General features: G+C 46.9%; 1 protein-coding gene across 3 annotated transcripts in view; it reads left to right on the forward strand.

Annotated features, from left to right (window-relative positions):
• Positions 1-2,968: 2,968 nt before the first annotated feature.
• LOC138452943 (zinc finger protein 271-like) overlaps positions 2,969-19,909 on the forward strand; it is a 54,642-nt gene continuing 37,701 nt past the window's right edge. For all 3 annotated transcript variants that reach the window (XR_011260331.1, XR_011260330.1, XM_069605312.1), the window contains exon 1: positions 2,969-5,339. The gene's annotated coding sequence lies outside the window, so the exon portion shown is untranslated. The remainder of the gene's footprint in view (positions 5,340-19,909) is intronic.

The raw sequence follows: 19,909 nt of genomic DNA on the forward strand, positions 1-19,909 counted from the left end.
TGATGGGACGTGTGTCAGGGGTTGCAGCACAACTGAGGAAGCTGGATAACGATCTAGGTCTACTTGTCTGGTATTGCTGCAACCATCGGCTAGAGTTGGCTGTGGGGAACGCCTTCAAAGAAGTATGTGGCACAAACAACTTTAAGTCTTTTATGGATGCTCTTTATGCCCTTTACCATTGCTCATGGATCAATTGGCACTGATTTTCCGTGCAATAGGTAGGGTTCTTGATACTAGATGGGTGGCATCTAGTTGCCGCACTGTGAAAGCTGTTTGGGACCACTAGCCAGCTCTTGCAGTTCACGTCCAGTCAGCAGCTGTAGATCCAAACAGTGGAGGTCCTGAAAGGGCAAAATATAGAGGGCTTCTGGAAAGGCTGACTGCTGTGGAGTTTGTTAAGAACCTTGGCCTGATGAGGGATGCTCTGTGTGAACTGTCTGAGCTGTCTCTAAAATTGCAAGCAAACTCTGTCACTCTCCCAGGGGCCCATCTTCTAATTTGCAGCCAAATTGAAGTTTTTGAGGTGCTGGCAGGAGACAGGCAAGCGGAATTCACCAAACTTGCCACAGAATCTGCCAATACTCTAACCTTTCAAGGGGTTATTTTGCATGGAGGGAGAAAAGTTGATGTTGAAATCAATAGAAAGAAATGTTACGAAGTCTGGCAAATGCCATGCAAAATAGACTCCTTACCACAGCCTCCTCGCATGTACCAGGCACTTCAGGGGAAGCAATCGCTTCAGAGTTTCAAAATTTGATATCAGCATGCCAAGTGGTTTACCCTAGTAACGGCCAAATGATTATGACACATGTATGCGGACGCTGAAGTGCAGGCACTCTGCAAAAGGTTTCAGCTAACAGTTAGAGAAATAGTGAGTGGCTTCCGGCAATATAAGGAAAATGGTGGAAAGCATGTGCCAGAGGAAATGCTTCCACTTATGAAAACACTGGCCACCATAGCCATATCCACTGCAGAATGTGAACGTGTGTTCAGTCACATGAACAATACACTAACAACCCTTAGAAACTCACTAGTCATTGCAAGAGTGAGCAATTTATTGTTTGTGCACTGTAATGTCCCGCCCCTTGCTGACTTCAGTCCAGAGAAGTATGTAAAAAAATGGCTACTTCAGGGTCACTGTAGAGCAGACCACACAGCTTGCTGGGCACGGCAGAACAAACTGGACGACAATGAAAAAAAAAGAGTTTGGGCTCTACTTTGAACTATCGCTGCAATTTGGTGAGAAGTAACTGCATCATCGTCATACTGGCTAGTGCAATATTTCTGTGGTTGCCCCACAAGACGATGTACAGTTTGGACACAGGGCCTCATCACGAGTCTGGCGGTAACCCTTAAATGCGGCAGTAGCGCCATTACCGCCGCATTTAAGGGTCCGCCAGATCATGGCCTTGGCGGATTTCTCCCCAGCTCTGAGCTGGGGGGAAATCTGCTGAATTTTCGCACTATTACCGCCGGCGGGAAATCCGCCGCCGGTATGAGTGCAAAATTACCCCATTGAGCCCAATGGGGAATGGGGAATTCCCAAATGGGCTCAATGGGGAATCGGTAATACCCATTCCACCGAACCCGTGATCTGCGCTCTTAGCGCCGGGGGTTCGGCGGTAGGGCTATTAGCGCCGGCGCTAATAGTGCCGGCGTTACCGCCCAACTCGTCATGAGGCCCACAGAGTATTTAAAATGTAGTATATTTTGACTAATAAATTACATCTAAGCAACACATCACCTCTGTTTTTTGGTTTGAAGACCAATTTATAGTATGTAAATGAAGTACACATTCATAGCTCTCAACTCACACGCTTTTGGTGGGTGTCACCCGCCATGTAAAGGGCTGACTCACCCGCCAAGCCTCCTGGACGCCCATTCATTCCAATGGGCGTCTCACCCGCCAAAAACAAAATCGGGTGATTTCACCCACCTTTGCGACACAAATGGTTGAGAGGTATGCACATTACTGCTGTGCAAACACTAAAGAAAACCTTCTCAGTGTGGCTGCATCCTTAATCCTGACTGCAAGCCCTACCCCAGCGCTTGCTGCTTGCCTTCACACCGCATCAGATGATGGGAGCCCATGTGGTTTTCAAGTGGTAATGATATCATATTTTGGGAGCACCAGTGCCATGGAAGTGGTTTCAAGTGGAATTGGTATGTAGTTTGAAATAGAAGCAGCATGAAAGAAATTGCGCTGCTTTAAACTTATTTTGGACGTTTCCTTTGATTGGAGGTCGCCTGCCAGCTCCTCCCCCTCTAAACCCTGCCTCCTCAGACACTGCCCACCCCCAAAACTCCACCGATCCCCCACCAGATTTTTTCCATTTCCACCACTGGGCATATTTAATATATAACACTGAGGCACGTGCATGCAGGGGCTCCTTTTATTAGGGTGGGTCATTACACAGTCATGGCTCATCTTAAAAGTGCAATACACTTGGGAGGGTCACACATAACAGGGATGATGTGTGAATTATACGTGCACTGACGTTGGGTGAGGGGCTAAAATGATTTGGAAATGTGTTCCTGTTGTGGGGTGTCCTATTTTACAAGTACTGGGACGAGGAAGAGGAACGTGGCGGTAAAGGTTTACAAAAGCAGATTTGAAAATCTCCCCACACATCTATTTGAAGGTCAACAGGTAATACATGCGTCCGCGTGATCTTTGAGCGATCTGATTATTATTATCTGTTAAGGAAATACTCAAGAAAGCACGAAAATGCTCAAAAGCGATCTGCGCATGCTCGGAACGAAAGTGTCCTGACAAGAAGTGTCCGTGTGCGCATGCTTCGTACTAGAGATACTATTCAAACAAATAGCGCTTTTTTGAGCACGCTCGGAAATAAAGACGTTTCTTCAGCCTGACGTGTGGGTTCTGCGCATGCGTCTAGGTGAAGACACTGCTCTTTTTTGGGAGGGGTCACGTTTTAGCGCATGCGCCTTAAGTGGACACGCAAGACGAGCTGTACAACTGCGGTGACAGGCGTCCCCTCGCGCTCTGCTCTCGAGGCAGGTAAATAAATAATGCCTGAAAAAGAGAAGAGTCCGAGCTGGTGGGAGGCCTGCAGGTGGGCCTGAGCTCCCTGGCCACCAATGCCCGGGGACGGCCATCCTGAGCAATTGGACGGGAAGGGGGGGAGGTGGCACTATATGGAAGGTTGCAGAAGTCTTGCCTTTACTTTGGACCTGGGTGTTTGTGACACTCCTGGAGCAGGTGGTCTGCTGCAGTCACTCATTAAAGGCCAGGAGATAGCGTGGTGTGCCACCCCTCCCGGGAGAATGGTCGCTCCCAGGTCGCGCCAAGGTCACATGTTGTGACCATGTGACAAAAGGACAATAAAAGAGATGGCTGTTTCTTGCTACTCAGATCAGAAGACTCACTGCCACCACTGAAAACCCCTTCAACAGCTCCTGCGGCCCATCACTGCGAAGACCCTGTGAAACTATCCCTACTGTGACAAGACCACACAAACCAAGAAGAATACTAACCCTCCAACTACATACTCAACCCGAGAAGATGGAGTAATGAGGCTCAAGCCTCGGTATCCAAAAATCACAGCTGATGGATAAAAATCTATCAGTAAGAAGAAGAAGCACCAGCTCCTCAGTTGATGCAAACAGACTCCTGCCTGCCGTGTTGCAGCGCTATGCTGGTGCTGCGTGGCAGGCAGAGGGCCCTCCACCCTGGCAGTGCCTCTGTTGGGCCACGCTCTCCATGATGGCCCGACCATGTCAGTAGAGTCCCTGCTGTGCAACTCTGCATCCATTTGCCAGCAGAGCCGCTGTTATGCAACTCTGCAGCCATGTGCCGGTGCCCCTGCCGGGCCACTCCAGCGCCGTCTTTGCTCTTTGGTGTTGGCCTGGGTGCCCCCAGACCATTGAAGCACCCGTGTGTTCACGGGCTGGCATGGTGCCATCTGTCATTTGATGTCGGCTGGGTGCCCCCAGCATTGGTCTGCCTGGCCTGAGTGACCGCATGCCAGGACACAACACGAAGTACGGGGGGCATTTGAGATACTGAATACATGGGAAAGCAGTTACTGTCATGTCTGCTGCTTCACAAGTAAGAACTAAGACGTGGAAGATGGGTGTGGAGGTTATGGGAATTCTACATGGTAAAACACATGGCAACAAATGAAAACCATGGTATTAAGTGTGCACCAGCCATGTGAAATGGGGCGGTTGCTGTGAATAAAAGGGCTACTTTAGCATTGGTGGTGGTGTTGAGAGGTTGGCTGTTCTTACAGGAAGTGGAAGGTACTGAGCCAATCAGAGATAGGGTTTTTAATGGCAGAAGGGGAGTATGGAGAATTAAGTTGTACTTAATCTTTTAAGGGATGGCCTTCTGGGGCAAACCAATCTGAGATGAGCTGACAGGGGTCTCCGAGGAGTGATGAGGGTGTCTGAGGAATATCCAGAGAGGAATGTTTTGATGACTTACAGGTGATCTTCATTACTCATAGTCCTACTCTTCCTCGTCACAGTACTTACCTTATGAGGAGAGAATTGTTATGGTTTCCACTCATTCGGCGCATGTGCAATTCCTTATGCTGGGATTTATCCCATTGCCTTTTGCTGTGCTTGAAAAATGTAGTTCCATAAGGTTTGTGATTTGCATTTTTTCCAATCTTTTATTGTCTCGAATTCATCAATTGATGTTATAACAGGTGGTGCCGACACGTGTTTCGACCTAACAGGTCTTTTTCTAGGCTACCGTTCATAATTATTGTATACATATGGATTGGATACATATTTGGTGCCAATGTGGTCCCAAGATCGGGCATTCACCATTCATGATTGTGTTGATATTGTGGACATTTGTGTTTGGACATATTGTGCGTGGGTGATTTAATTCCCAGTGATCGTGATATATACAGATTCATAGTGATTTACAGATTGGTTCATACATTTTGCAGTGAGAAACAATTTTCAATGAACAGTATTGAGTACATGTTTAGGGAGAGAAAAGAAGAGATTTCTGTAAGTTTGGTTGGCAATGGTCCTAATTGGTTTAGAGTGTTTGGTAATGATTGAGTTATAATGATATGACGACATTGATCCCCTTACTATAGCCCCGGTCTCCTTAGACCCGGGGTAGCCGTCCTCGCCAGGCCTCCATGCCCCGCATCAGCCCAGGAGAGATGGTCCCACTCCACCAGTACCCAAGCCCTGCATGCTAGCACACGGAGCTCCCCGGTGCACCGCACCAAGAAGAGAGCAAAGGACTCTGCCGGAGGCTGGAAAAAATGAATTGGAGTACTGGGTGCGGGGAGGAGTTATATGACGAAAGAAATAAAGAAGATCCTGTATCGGAGGCGTGGCCTCATGAGGTAAGTACTCTGACGAGGAAGAGTGGACGTGGAGGTAATGCATATGTGCCAACGGGTGCCATTTCATGAGGGTCCCTCTTGCTGTCCTCACACCGTAGACAAAAACACCCTTGCAGTTGTGGACTTGTAGGCTCATGTTGGAATGGGGAAGGCAAAAATGCATGTCCTGAAGGTTCACCTGGATTAAAACCCAAGCGTGAGAGATGGTGAGCTTTGTGGGAAGAAGTTCTTTGCAGCTATGAAAGGATGATGGGAGTTCTAAGGGGACCATAGCTCTCAACCATTTGTGTCGCAAAGGCGGGTGAAATCACCTGATTTTGTTTTTGGCGGGTTAGACGCCCATTGGAATGAATGGGCGTCCAGGAGGCGTGGCGGGTAAGTCAGCCCTTTACAAGGCGGGTGACACCCGCCAAAAGCGTGTGAGTTGAGAGCTATGGGGGAAAGGATATTAATAGGTAACAGTGCATGTGTTTATTTAAAGTGTCAATTCTTTGTACCCCACAAAGTAGCCACTCCCTAATGATTTGTGTCACATTGCACAACAGTGGGAATGTAAGGCACTTCAGACCACTGCCTACTGTCGGCTCAATATACACTCATGAAAAATAGATGAGCAAAACCATTCATGAAAATAACTAAGCCGGGAGTCGGCCACCCCTAAGCTCACTATACTTGCAGGGTAACAATCGTTATGTAAGAGGATTCAATTCAGCACTACAGCTAAGTTAACGCCTAGTCTAGAAGACTGAATGAAAACCCTTATTGATATATCTTTAGGTCCAGTTCATGCGTTCTGGATGACTACCCTTATATAACACCCCTCTCTTGGAATCCCCCTGACCCCACTGAGCCAAGAAGTAGTTCTGTTTTGCAAGTTTACAAGGTTTATTTGATAATTTAAAATAGATATATATATCACGCTTTATAATAAATTAATAATTGAATAGCACACTTAATCTGATATGATAAAGATCAACAACGGAGAATCTGGCACTAGCACACTTCTTTATAATTACTAAGGAGTTGAGATGAAATGGATAAGGTAGCACACTGGTAAATAGGAACAAAAGAAGAAGGTGGTACAAAATGCTTTATAGAGTTCAAATGGATGCAATATTCAATGAATGCAGTACAGAAAATACTTAATATGATTTCAACCAAACAATGTAATCACTTTTCTCTGGCAATCCCCTCCCCCCCTTGATGCAAGGCAAGGAAATGGAAGGAAAACACACAGTTCTCAGAAATGCAATCAAACGTGATTAAGTTCACCCCAGCAAGCTTAGACTACAGAAGTTTGAAAACACAGGCCCAAATTGCTTTGATATGTGCTGGCAATGAATTAAAAAATATGCTAAAATGTTTTTAATTCCCTTTCAGAGGTTCAGGGTGAGTGGTATCTAGTTAATATTAGTCCAGGCTCACACTAGCAATGATGCAGGGATAGTTAGCAGGTTAAACGAATTTCTGGCAATGAAAATCAGGCAGCAACAGTTTTTTTACATGTGAAGAAATTGCAAATCGCGGTAAAATTCGCGGATGCGTGTTCCGCGATTGCGGTAAAACTATAAGGGGTAGGAATGCGGTTCTAGGTTCGTAGGAAAGCCACGATTCTAAGCTATCAAATAAAAGTTATTGCAAGTCTCTAGCCCAAACGGTTGCGGAGATATGAGCAATTTAGTAAAGGTCGTTTTTGGGTTTGCAAATTTCAAAAGCTCAAAATGACAAGTGCAGCTTGCAACTAGAAATGACAGGTGACAGCTAGGAGGCAGTTCTACTTAGGTTAAATAGATTGAATTAGATGAATTTAAACTAAGAGATTGGTTCTACACAGTTCTGCTGGGTACTCACACTATATTCTTGAATTAAATGGGCCTCATCACGGATCTGGTCAGGGTTTTAGACTGGGCTCTGGTCACTCTCTCTGCTGGTCTGGGTCTCTCTGGTCTGGTCTCTTAGTACAGCACTGCTTTCTCTCTGGTCTGGATAGATTGAAGTCTCTAGTTTGGCTTTCTGTAGGTTGATGGAGGTAAGTATGGATTTTTCCGGCAGAGCTTTCAGCGGCAGATGAAAAATGAATGTCCCTATCTGTCCTGTCTGTCTGCTTTTATGTGTTTAGAATGTGGGTGTGTTCTAGCATCACTGACCCTACCTCTCTCTCAGCTTCTAATTGGTCAAACTTCCATTTCTTACTTGATTGGGGGAATGAAATGAAGTGTCATCATGATGAGGTCTGTTTATGATACAGAGAACCCACCCCTGTCAACTTTACACACAATCTATATCTGACCTAAAAACATATTTGCACAGGTACACATTTGTTTAAAATTACATATACATGGTGTGGCTGAATTTAGCCATGTCTATGTCCAAATCTGCTCATTCTCGGAGCTTGCATTCAAAGAGTGTACATAATTGACTTTTTAACTGCTTTTTCAATTTCCGACATGGACCCAACTTTACATACATGTGTGCAGGGGGTAGGGACATTAACTGATGAAGTTTCAGATTTTTAACATGCACACATTTAGAGTAATATCCACTTTTCCGCTAAAACCCCCCTGAACATACCACCGGTTCCTACCACGTCTTAAACTGTGGGCAGAAAAATCACAAGAATTATGGTATCATTTATAAAATTTTCACATGTCCGCTCTATGAATTATCCCCCTTTTTATAAAACCATATCCTTGCTGCAGGGGTGTGTCTTTTCAGGTCACATGGTACAGAAACCAGTCTTTCCAGTTTCTGCCAAGCCAGCTTGCTTCTCACAGGCAGTGCTCCTCCCAGCTTCTCCAGGAGGAAGCCACTTTTTACGACGTCTGTAATAAAAAACCTTTGCCTGAGTGGAGAGGGCTTTGTTCACTCTCTGGCAGAGCACAGGAAATTCAATTATCAGATAGATGGCATATCCTTAGCCTGGGCAGCAAAAGGAAGGTTGGCCTGGGAACACAGTGGTGACTCAAGTTTCACTGCTGATGGGTAGTTGCTAGGCAAAATCAAGTTCCTTAAGCCAGACCTTCAGCTAACTTTTTGTTGCTTTTAAAATAACTTGTAATTTTACACATGCAGCTAGAATGCTGATTCTAAGCGCAAAACTATGACATTTCAACAGTTACAAAGGCATGTGACACCAAACATAGGTCACTCATTTAATTTAACATTTTCGATTTTGGTGGTTTTAAATCCAGTTGTAGTTAGGCTTAAGCTGCTGACTCCATAGCATTTTTGTTATAAGCATTGTTTTTGGGCTCTTCATTTCCCAGATTTTGTAGGCACACAAAACTCCATTCTGCCAAATGTCTGCTGGTGTTCAGTGAATATTTTGCACATGTTGCAAGGTTTGAAATAGGCATTTTGCTTGCCTTCAGAAAAACACACAGAGTGGTTTTAAAACGCCGGCTTTTGGATAGTGGTGAGTACTGGTACTGCACTCAATTTTGGGATTTAAGAAATGAATTCCCCACACTTCTAGGTTGCATTTGGCAATCAGCATTGCCATTCCCAATGGTTTCAGACTACTGTGCGGGTAGTCCAATGGTGGTTTTAGGCAGCGTCCTTCTGTGCCCATAACATCGGCAAAAATGGGTGGCAGCCTATTCTTCCTGCATTTCCCGGTGCATTTTCTGGGAAGCTCTGGTCATCATGATGTTTTCATGTCAGTACTGCACAGTTTTGAGGTAGGGCTAGGATGCATGGGTAAATACATCCCACAAGCCCCCCTCTTGCGATGGCCATCCTATTTCACGAATGGGACTCGCAAGATCTGGGATGTTTCCTCATCTTCTTCCAATAGATGGCATAGTTCAGCATCTTTTCCTCCATCCGGTACTGATCGATCGGTTCTCCTCGCCGGTCCTGATGGGAATATTGGGCGGTACCCCGAGCCCGTTGCGTCTCAGCTCCCGGTCTCCGGATCGTCCTCCTTGGCCCGTCTCAAGGTTTTCTTTCTCCTAGGACGACAAAGGAAGAGCGGCAATACCTACTCATAGACGTTTTTCCACCACTGTTGAGATGGTGGGACAGCATATGCATTTCATCATGACAAAACATTACATTCTTATTTTGATAAAGAAAACAGTATAACTAAGAGACAGTTTCATGCAAATCACAATATTTTAGAGACTAGATGTGGTATGTTTTATGATTGGAACTGAATTAGTCTGAGACAGTACCCGCTAGGATTCCAGAGGATTCCTTCAGTTGTTGCAGAGTGTGCCTGGGATGGCAACACTTCAACTGGTTTATGTGGACCCACTTGTCTTCCCCCTCTGCCGAACCACCTTTGGGGATGTGGATTTTGTAGGCCACAGGGGAGATCTTGTCGATGATCTCAAAGGGTCCCTTCCATGTAGGCAAAAATTTGCGCTGCTTGGCCTGGTTCCTTTGGAAGTTGTATAGATAGACCCGGTCTCCCACCTGATATTCCTTCCTGGAAGTTTTCAGGTCATAGTGGGTCTTCATGCTATCAGCTGATCTTTCTAGATTCCGCTGAGCATAAGCAAAAGCATGTTGAAGGTGTTTCCTTAAATTCTCTACATACTCATGAGTAGTGGAGGCATTTATCAGTGTCTGCTCTTGGGTCCTGTAGAGCAAATGCTGAGGAAGCACCATCTTGCGCCCAGTCATCAACTCAAATGGTGACATTTTGGTTGCAGATGAAGGGGTAGATCTGATAGCCATTAGGACCAGAGGTAATCGGATATCCCAACTTGGCCCAGAATCTGCCACAAACTTCTTTAATATGCTCACAATTGTCCGGTTATATCTCTCTACTGCCCCAGAAGAAGCTGGTCTATAAGCAATATGCAGCTTTCTCTTGACCCCCAGTATCTCCCACATCTTTGTCATTACTTCACTGGTGAAGTGGCTACCTCTGTCTGACTCAATCCTTTGAGGTAGACCAAAACGGGAAAAGATGTGGTTAATCATCAAGGCCGCTGCAGTTTCTGCCTTGCAATTTGGGGCTGGGAGACATTCCACCCACTTGGTAAACAAGCATGTCACGGTCAACATGTACTTATTCCCCCTAGCCGAGCGAATCACAGGGCCTACAAAGTCGATTTGTAAATCTGACCATGGCAGTGTCATTCCCCTCTTTTGTAAAGGCGCCCGGTGCGTGAGGGATGATGGCTGAAATTGTGCACACACAAGACACCCCTTCAAATATTGGTTGAGGTCCTGCCCCATGTGTGGCCAGTATGCAACCTCTCTTAAGATTTCCAATGTTGTGTGAAACCCCCTATGACCGGCGGTGGCCGCATCATGGGCGTGACTTAACATCAGGCTTCGGAATGAGGTAGGAACCACCCACTGATCGTGGCCAGCTTTGGATTTCCTTACCAACAAACCGTCTTGGATTCGGAACATTTTTGGACATTTCATCAACACTCTTAGGTCCTCTTTCCCAATGTAATCGGTATCCGTCAGGGGAAAGTTCTCAGGGTCCTCAAGGTGCTGGTAAAATTTACCAATAATTGGATCCCCCTTCTGAGCAGTAATCAAATCAGCATCAGGGGTCTCCTTACTCCATTGTGCAATTGAAAGGTCGTTGTTAGCATTTGTCTGGGACCTAGTGATAGCAGTGACCTGGATTTCCCCCAACAGGGACTCAATCTCAATTAGATCCCCTTGGATGGCCCCGGTTTTGGCCAGCTGATCAGCTAAGTCATTTCCAGTTTTGTCTGGTCCCTCTACTTTGGAATGACCCTTGATCTTCTTCCAATAGATGGTCATCCCATTCGAGGTGACCAGATCATCAATGTTTTGGATCAACTTCCCATGTTTCAAGGGTTTGTTGTTAGCACATACCATGCCTCTGGTCTTCCAATTAACCAGGTGCTCCACGAACCCGTTCCGTACATAATCCGAATCTGTGATTATGACCAGTTCGTGGAGTTGATGCTGGACAGCAGTGAGGATGGCCTGATGCACAGCCATCAATTCTGCCACCTGACTACTTCGGGGACCAATTTTGTATCCAGCGGAGGGTTCTGGGGACTCATTCACCCATGCATTCCCTACGCCGGCCACCAGTTCTTTCTCCCCGTTGTTGTCGACATGGTAAGAGCATCCATCCACATACACAGTGGGCATTCCCTCACACTTGTCTTCTTCAAAGACTTTGTGTGGGGAATTAAGGTATGCCTCCATGTTGTCCTTGATTTTTAGACTTTCGTCCTCGAGACAGTTTTCTCTGGCACAATCATGCAAGTCAGCCAGACCTTGCGCGAGGGGACTCTTCTTGTTTTTGCCATATCTGACCTCCACAGGAAAGCCTTGCATTGACAGAATCCAGGAAGTAATTCGGGAATTACTCACATTTCCGGCCCGGATTCTGTCACTTTGGAGATATTGCAGAGGCTGGTGTGGAGTCTCCACTATGATGTGTTCCCCCTGGATAAACGGGCGGTAATTCTTCAATGCCCACACCGTTGCCAGGAGTGCCTTCTCACAATCGTTGAATTTTTCCTCCACAGAGGATAAAGTTTTGCTCGCATAGGAGATTGCTTTATTGACCTTGTCATGCTTTTGATATAATACTGCCGTCAAGCACGTATTAGAGAACCCTGTCTCCAGGAAGAACTCCTTGTTTCTGACCGGGTATGCTAGGCAAGGCGCTTGTGAGAGGCTTCTTTTGAGTTGTCTTACTGCCTCGGATTGTTCTGGACCCCATTCCCACTTGACCCCCCCCTTCAGGAGATGAATCAGGGGTCTGGTGATCTCTGCATAGCCCTCAATGAACTTTCTGCTGTAATTAGTCAGTCCAAGGAGGCTCCTTAGTTCCCGCAGAGTTGTGGGGTCTTTCAGTTTCTGAAGTGCTTCCACTTTCTTTTCCTGGGGACAGAGACCCTGAGGAGTAATCTCATGCCCCAAGAAATTAACACGGGTTCTACACCACTGTGCTTTCTGAAAGGAAAGTTTTGCTCCGGCGGCCCTCAACTGTGTCAGAACATAACGGATCTCTGCTATGTGTTCCTCCACAGATGAACTTTTGATGAGGACATCATCTACATAAGCCAGGTTACCCCTCGTACCCAGGTCGGGCATGGCCTTATGTAGGAAAATGTTGAATTCATTGCCGGAGTTAAGGTATCCGAAGGGAGTCCGGGTCCATGTGTACTGCTGGCCCCCAAAGGTAAAAGCCAGCTTGTATTGGTCCTCCCTACTGACAGGCACGGTCCAGTATCCATTGGTCAGGTCTATTGCAGTGAATACCTGTGACCCCTGGATCTGGGCCAGCCCTTGGTCAATGTAGGGCAGAGGCCATCGGGAAGTATGGACCCGTTTGTTGAGCTCCCTGAGGTCGGCACAGAGTCTCCACTGGCCGTTTGGCTTCAATATTCCCAGCACCGGATTATTGAAAGTGCTGTGGACGGGACGGATTATTCCCCGGGACTCAAGGTTCTTAATTATTTCAGTAAGGGACTCCATTGATGCGAGAGGCAAGCGATATTGCTTCACAAACACAGGAGTCATGCCAGGGTCCGTGGGGATTGTTGTGGTGTGGATGTCGGTGCGACCACAGTCATATGAGTCTACCGCGAAGAGATCTTGGAAATCCAAGAAAACTTGTTTCAACTTTTGCTTTTGTTCCAGAGTCACACAGGCATCAGCTAGGTTGACTCTCTCTTCCACCATCTGCCTGAAGCCTGGAAAGACTTCTGGTTTGGCTATCTCCGCGGCCTCCTCCAGCTGGGTGGAGAAGTCCCTGGTCAGAGTGCTGATTTGGACCGGAGGCTTCAGGTGGGAAAGGCAGCCCTCATGGACCTGGAAAATCACCTCATCCCTCCTGAAGTCACAGGTCACATCTTCCTTACCATAGGGGCAGGAAGTGTACACCAGGAAGTTCCCCCCATGCCGGGTAAAAATCCTGTCTGGTGTTGCGTTGTCATCACTGTCACTGTCAAAACAGTCCTTGGGGATGGGTCCTAACAGTTCATTTACAAGATCAATGGAGAAATGTCGGTCATCAACCGCCATTCCAATAATGGTGCCTGCGGCTAGAGTAATACTCTTTAAGTCGCTGTTATCCACCTCTATTAGAATGGGGTCATGTTCTATGTTGACTAATGGAGTCGGGTTTACCCCCAACCCTTGCTGTTGGAGAGAAGCATTTAGATGTATGTAAGCATCAGGGTTTTTCAACTCTTGTCCCCTTTTAACTTTCACTTCCAGGGAGAATTGTCGGGTCCTTTCTGGGATGGTGACTTCCTCTTTAACCTGAATTTCAACTGCATAAGGTAGCAATTGAGCTGACCTAAATGCTTTTTCTGGATCATCAAAGCCCATGGGATTATCCGCTAATCGGGACCAAGCTTTGAAGTTTATTAGGTCCAAACTAATGGCAAAGCGATTGAGAATGTCACTGCCTAAGTAAAAGGCGGCAGTGACGTCTCGCACGACCCAACAATTATGGACTATGCTCTTGTTGCCAATGGAGATTTTGAGCATACACCTGCTTGGCAGGAGATGTTTGGAGTCAGGTGCTTCCAGGTCCATTTCCCATTTGTCTATCAGTTTGAAGGTGGGAATGGCTGGATCTTTTGGGAGTTGGCGGAACATGGCTTCGCTGATGAAGCTCTTACCGTTGTTCACACACACTCGAGCGAGAACAGAGTCCTTCCCATCATTTAACTGAACAGGGATGAATAACTGCTCTCCATTTTGCTGAATATCAGCCAGGCTTTGAGCTGATTTCACATCTTTCTGGACTATAGGAGTGGGGGTTTCTGATTGTGGATTAGTATAGAATTTCAGAGTGTTTCCTTCCAGCGTGGAATACCACTTTAGACTGGAAGGAAGGTTGATTTTCAGAAATAGAGAGGACCCCCCATCACCAGTCTGTTGTCCTACTGCTATTACCGTCACGTCTGGAATTTGGTTGTTCTGGAAGTGAAATTCTACTTGGTCAGATTTTTGTTCAACCATGTGGCATGTGCCGTTTAAACTAACATGGTTGACACTCTGTTTTAATTTTATCGGTCGGCTAGTCTGGGTCCAGAGGACCTTGTTTACGCAATCTATTAGGGGTGACAACCTTCTCAGGAGGTCATTCCCTAGTAAACAAGGGGTGCCCTCTGGGGTCACAACTATGACCGGGTGTTTCAACTTGTGTCGCCCGATCTTAATGTCCAAGTCTGCCGTCCCCTCGACGGGAATTTCCTTCCCGTCAAAGTTCTGCAGTTGTCCAGGAAGAGAGGTGAGAGGAATTTGGTAATTCTCTCCCCTTCCTGCATTCAGTTCGTCAAAGGCCCTTCTGGACAGAAGGGTAGCTTGAGATCCAGTGTCCACCAGTGCCGAGATTGTACCCTGCCCCTGTACTTGTACCGGGGCATAATATCTTCCCTCCTTCTCCTCAAGGGGGCACAGATAATGTACATTTTTGGACAACTGGTGGGCTAATTTTCTGGTTTTGGACATCGCGAGAGAAGAATTTTGGGCAGAATTCTGTGGAGAGCCTTGGGAATCTGAAAGAAAAAGTTGGCAACTGGAGATCAGAGCCATTGTGGGTTCCCCTGGTTCCGGTTCTGGGCCGCCCCCCCCTTTTTGGAGGCAGTCGCCAGGATGGGTTTGAACCAGGGGATTTTCTTGCTGTTGGTTCTGGGATGAGATGGTGGGCGGCGGTAGCTCAGTCTCCACATCTCCCCAGTCTGGATTTGCATCCCTAGGGACCCATTTTTCTTTGGGAGGAGTTCCCCCCTCTCTGAAGGAGAAGATCCTTTTCCCAGGATCCTCTGAGGATCCCTCTCCCTCAAATTGGAAGATCTGTACCTCCTCCTCAAACTGAGTCTGTTTGGGTCTTTTGTTTCTCCTACCCCCCCTCTGCTCCTTAGGAGGCAGACTTTCAGGGGCAAGAGATTTTGTTTCCGGTTCCTGGGTTTCCAGGGGCTGTTTACAAGTGAGGAAGGAAGCTTCCTCCAAGGCTTTACACCCCCCTTCCCTTTGTGCCTCCTCCCTGGGAACCGGTGATTTATCGGGGTGCTGCCCCCGTCATTGTTCTGGAGCACCAGGTCCAGAGTTGGGTGCGTTCTGCGCCGGCATGCTGATCTGAGGGTTCTGCTGTGCCCTCAGTATATGACCCATATCCCGCGCCATGTTTTGAACCTGGCGCTCTAACTGGGAAACCCGCTCAGGCTGATACGGGGCCCTGTTTTCTCCCCTGGGCTGATCCCGGGAAGGGTAGCTGTCCCTCCTCTGGTAGTACCCCTGGTTGGGAAGATTTTGGTACCCCTCCACCCTTGGCCTCCCCTCTCCCGGATTCAGTGGTCTGGGCTCAGGGAATTGAGGAAAGAAGGATGGATGATTTTGGGGTTGGAAGTCGGGTGGATATCTGGGGAAAAAGTTCTGCCCAGGGTTTGGTAAATTTCTGCCCTCCTGTGGGAAGTTTGGAGGGAAGTTCCCTGGGTTAGGTGCTTGTCTGGATCCCCCCCCTTGGGCTGGAGGAGTCCACACATAACCCAGGATGGGTCGATTACCTTTGTAGCGAGGACTTACATAGTCAGGAGAGCGAGGGACCCCATTTGTGGGGCTGCCTCCCTGGCTCCCTGTCTGCGACTGGCCCGAGGACCTTCTGGGCCTAGTATTATTAGGTGCAGGTAGGTTTTTAGGCCCCCCCATCTCCAAATCCAAAACGGGGGTGACCTTTACCTCTGCCACCTTGGCAGCAGCAGGGGTGCTGTTGGCTTTGGGGTTTTTCTGGGCATTGCTTTTATTTTCTATGGGCTTCTGCACCTCATAGATCCGGGTAGCCTGTTCAATGACCCAGTCTAAAGATCTTTTCTCATGAAAATCTCTCACGAGCTGGGTCATTATATATTTGGGCAAGGCATGGAAAAATGTATTGACAAACTCTCTACTATCTGTGCGCACCCTTCTGGTGGTTTGCGCAAAAGCACGCTTTAACTCCTGCACAAATTCTCGTGGGGCCTGATCCTCCCCACATTGCAAATTGTAGGCTGCCTTGCGAGCCTCTTGAGGATTTCTGTGAACAGAAAAATGTTTCAGGATGGCCGCCTTATAGGTGGACCATCTTAAATGATTTTGGTCCTCCAGCCCCGCAAAGAAACTGGAGTATTCCGGGGAGAAGGTCCACTTTACATATTGAATGCAGCTTTGGCTGTCCTTCAAATGGAAAGTCTCCATCATTTGTTCAAACAACTCTAAGTGCTCCCAAACAGAATACTTAGCGTTCTTATGGTAAGGCGTGATGACGCTCCTGATCGCCTTAATCTGCTTTAAGGGGTCCTTGAGCAAGGCCCTTTTTGCCTTATTGGCCTTTTTGGTTCGGGTAACCCTTGTCCATTCTTCGTCGGACTCAGAGGCACTGCTCCCAGAGGTTCCCGTCTGTTCTTCCAGGTTTTCCCGGATTCTGCGAGCCTGGGAATGGCTGGCAGAATGTGGGGACCTGGTCTCCCGTGTCCTGCGCAGTTCAGAGGAGTCTTCAGATTCCTCCTTGCTGTCAGGATTTGATGGGTACCCCCTCCACTGACCTAACTGGGCAGAGGTTTTCAGGATGCCCTTAATGGGCCTACTCTCCTGGGGTTCCCCACTGAACTGTATTGTACTTGGGTGCCCATACCCGGATGCCCACCCCTCCATTCCTGAGTGGTACTGGCCTATGAGCCCCATACTCTTAGCTGGATAGTGATCTGCCATCCCTGCGGCCCTGTGCTCATGTGCGCCAGGGGACATGGGGGTGGTAGAGTCCAGGGACTGGGGGAGATGAAGGCCCCTGGTGTTAGGGCTCCTGCGGTTATGGTCAGGAATCTCTCTTTCCCAGCGGACCTCATCTCTATCCGCCCCTGCTCCCTGTTGCAATGCAAGAGCCTGCATTTGTGCTTTCAGTTCCTCTGTTAAGGCCTTACTCGACTCTATCAGTTTCTCCTGCATCGCTACCTGTTGCTGGAGCCTATCATTGTGTTGACAGAGGGCCTCATTCTCCCTCTGTGCTTCCTGGTTGGTCCTGGAGAACTGGGCCAGTCTTTGCTGCAGGAGGTTTACCTCCTGGGCAATGTCCCTATTGGCCTGCTCCTTTCTTGCTAGAGCATCTTCCACCCTTCTGGTGTGCTCTACCAAGTTCTGGTTTTCTTTTTGGAGATCACCCTGCCCCTGGTGGGCCAGGTGATTTTCTTCCATGTTTCTTTTTAAATGGCAGACTTCCTGGCCTAAGGCGTCTCTTTCCTGACTAAGAGCCTGCATTTGTGCCGCCAGGTCGTCCCTTTGCCTTTGGAAGGCACCAGCTTTCTGGCGCTCCTGATCAAACTCTGCCTGGGTATCCAGGTCTTTCAGAATCAGTTTATTGCTCTCCTCCTTCACTCTATCTAGGTGGCCTTGCAGGGTGACTACCTGCTCAGCACATGCCCTATTGAAGTCTAGCTGTTGCTCCAGCTTTTTCTGGCTTTGCAGTAGGGAGTCCAAACCTTCTTGGTGTTCCTTCTGCAAGGCCAGAAATCTGGTATCCTGTTCTGACTTTTCCTTTTGCAGCACATCCATATCCTCCTTTATTTTAGTGATGTACTGTCTGGTCTCATTTTCTGACTCCTGGCTTCTGTGCAGCCTTTGCTCAGAAGAGTCCAGATCAGATTGGGCCTTCTCTAACGCCATCTGTTGCCTTTTTGCCAGATCATGGCCTTCAGCACATTTATTCTGTATGGCTCCCATGTATAAATATAAATATGCCGCTATCCTAACAATCTTGTCGTGCTCATCTTTGGCCTTAGGAGCCATATATAGTTCACTCAGGGCCACGTGTAATGGACCCTGATCTCTATATATATCTGACCCTGTTTCCGTGACCTGTTGCATGATGGCCTGCAACCAGACTGTTTGGTCCTGGTGAGTCCACTCACCTCTCACAAATAACTTATGTAAGAAGTGCTCTCTGGCTATTTTCATATCTACCAAGGTCGTCATTCTAGAGATTGGTCTCTGTCCTGACTTACAGAAGTTAGTATTTTAGTTTTGCAGAACAGAACTTTTCTTGGAGTGTCCCTTTTGAGGAATGCTTCACAGCGTAATGCAGCGTGGTGATCCGACTGGATGTATGTATCCCGTCAGTTAGCACACTGTATTAAGCTGCACAAGTGGTATTCTAACCCAGAATCCCGGATACGAGCCCCCACTTTGTAAGAGGATTCAATTCAGCACTACAGCCAAGTTAACGCCTAGTCTAGAATACTGAATGAAAACCCTTATTGATATATCTTTAGGTCCAGTTCATGCGTCCTGGATGACTACCCTTGTATAACACCCCTCTCTTGGAATCCCCCTGACCCCACTGAGCCAAGAAGTAGTTCTGTTTTGCAAGTTTAAAAGGTTTATTTGATAAATTAAAATATATATATATATCACGCTTTATAATAAATTAATAATTGAATAGCACACTTAATCTGATATGATAAAGATCAACAACGGAGAATCTGGCACTAGCACACTTCTTTATAATTACTAAGGAGTTGAGATGAAATGGATAAGGTAGCACACTGGTAAATAGGAACAAAAGAAGAAGGTGGTACAAAATGCTTTATAGAGTTCAAATGGATGCAATATTCAATGAATGCAGTACAGAAAATACTTAATATGATTTCAACCAAACAATGTAATCACTTTTCTCTGGCAATCCCCTCCCCCCCTTGATGCAAGGCAAGGAAATGGAAGGAAAACACACAGTTCTCAGAAATGCAATCAAACGTGATTAAGTTCACCCCAGCAAGCTTAGACTACAGAAGTTTGAAAACACAGGCCCAAATTGCTTTGATATGTGCTGGCAATGAATTAAAAAATATGCTAAAATGTTTTTAATTCCCTTTCAGAGGTTCAGGGTGAGTGGTATCTAGTTAATATTAGTCCAGGCTCACACTAGCAATGATGCAGGGATAGTTAGCAGGTTAAACGAATTTCTGGCAATGAAAATCAGGCAGCAACAGTTTTTTTACATGTGAAGAAATTGCAAATCGCGGTAAAATTCGCGGATGCGTGTTCCGCGATTGCGGTAAAACTATAAGGGGTAGGAATGCGGTTCTAGGTTCGTAGGAAAGCCACGATTCTAAGCTATCAAATAAAAGTTATTGCAAGTCTCTAGCCCAAACGGTTGCGGAGATATGAGCAATTTAGTAAAGGTCGTTTTTGGGTTTGCAAATTTCAAAAGCTCAAAATGACAAGTGCAGCTTGCAACTAGAAATGACAGGTGACAGCTAGGAGGCAGTTCTACTTAGGTTAAATAGATTGAATTAGATGAATTTAAACTAAGAGATTGGTTCTACACAGTTCTGCTGGGTACTCACACTATATTCTTGAATTAAATGGGCCTCATCACGGATCTGGTCAGGGTTTTAGACTGGGCTCTGGTCACTCTCTCTGCTGGTCTGGGTCTCTCTGGTCTGGTCTCTTAGTACAGCACTGCTTTCTCTCTGGTCTGGATAGATTGAAGTCTCTAGTTTGGCTTTCTGTAGGTTGATGGAGGTAAGTATGGATTTTTCCGGCAGAGCTTTCAGCGGCAGATGAAAAATGAATGTCCCTATCTGTCCTGTCTGTCTGCTTTTATGTGTTTAGAATGTGGGTGTGTTCTA

Source organism: Ambystoma mexicanum, chromosome 4p (assembly GCF_040938575.1).
Source record: "Ambystoma mexicanum isolate Mex_15411 chromosome 4p, UKY_AmexF1_1, whole genome shotgun sequence".
NCBI classification, from domain to species: domain Eukaryota; kingdom Metazoa; phylum Chordata; class Amphibia; order Caudata; family Ambystomatidae; genus Ambystoma; species Ambystoma mexicanum.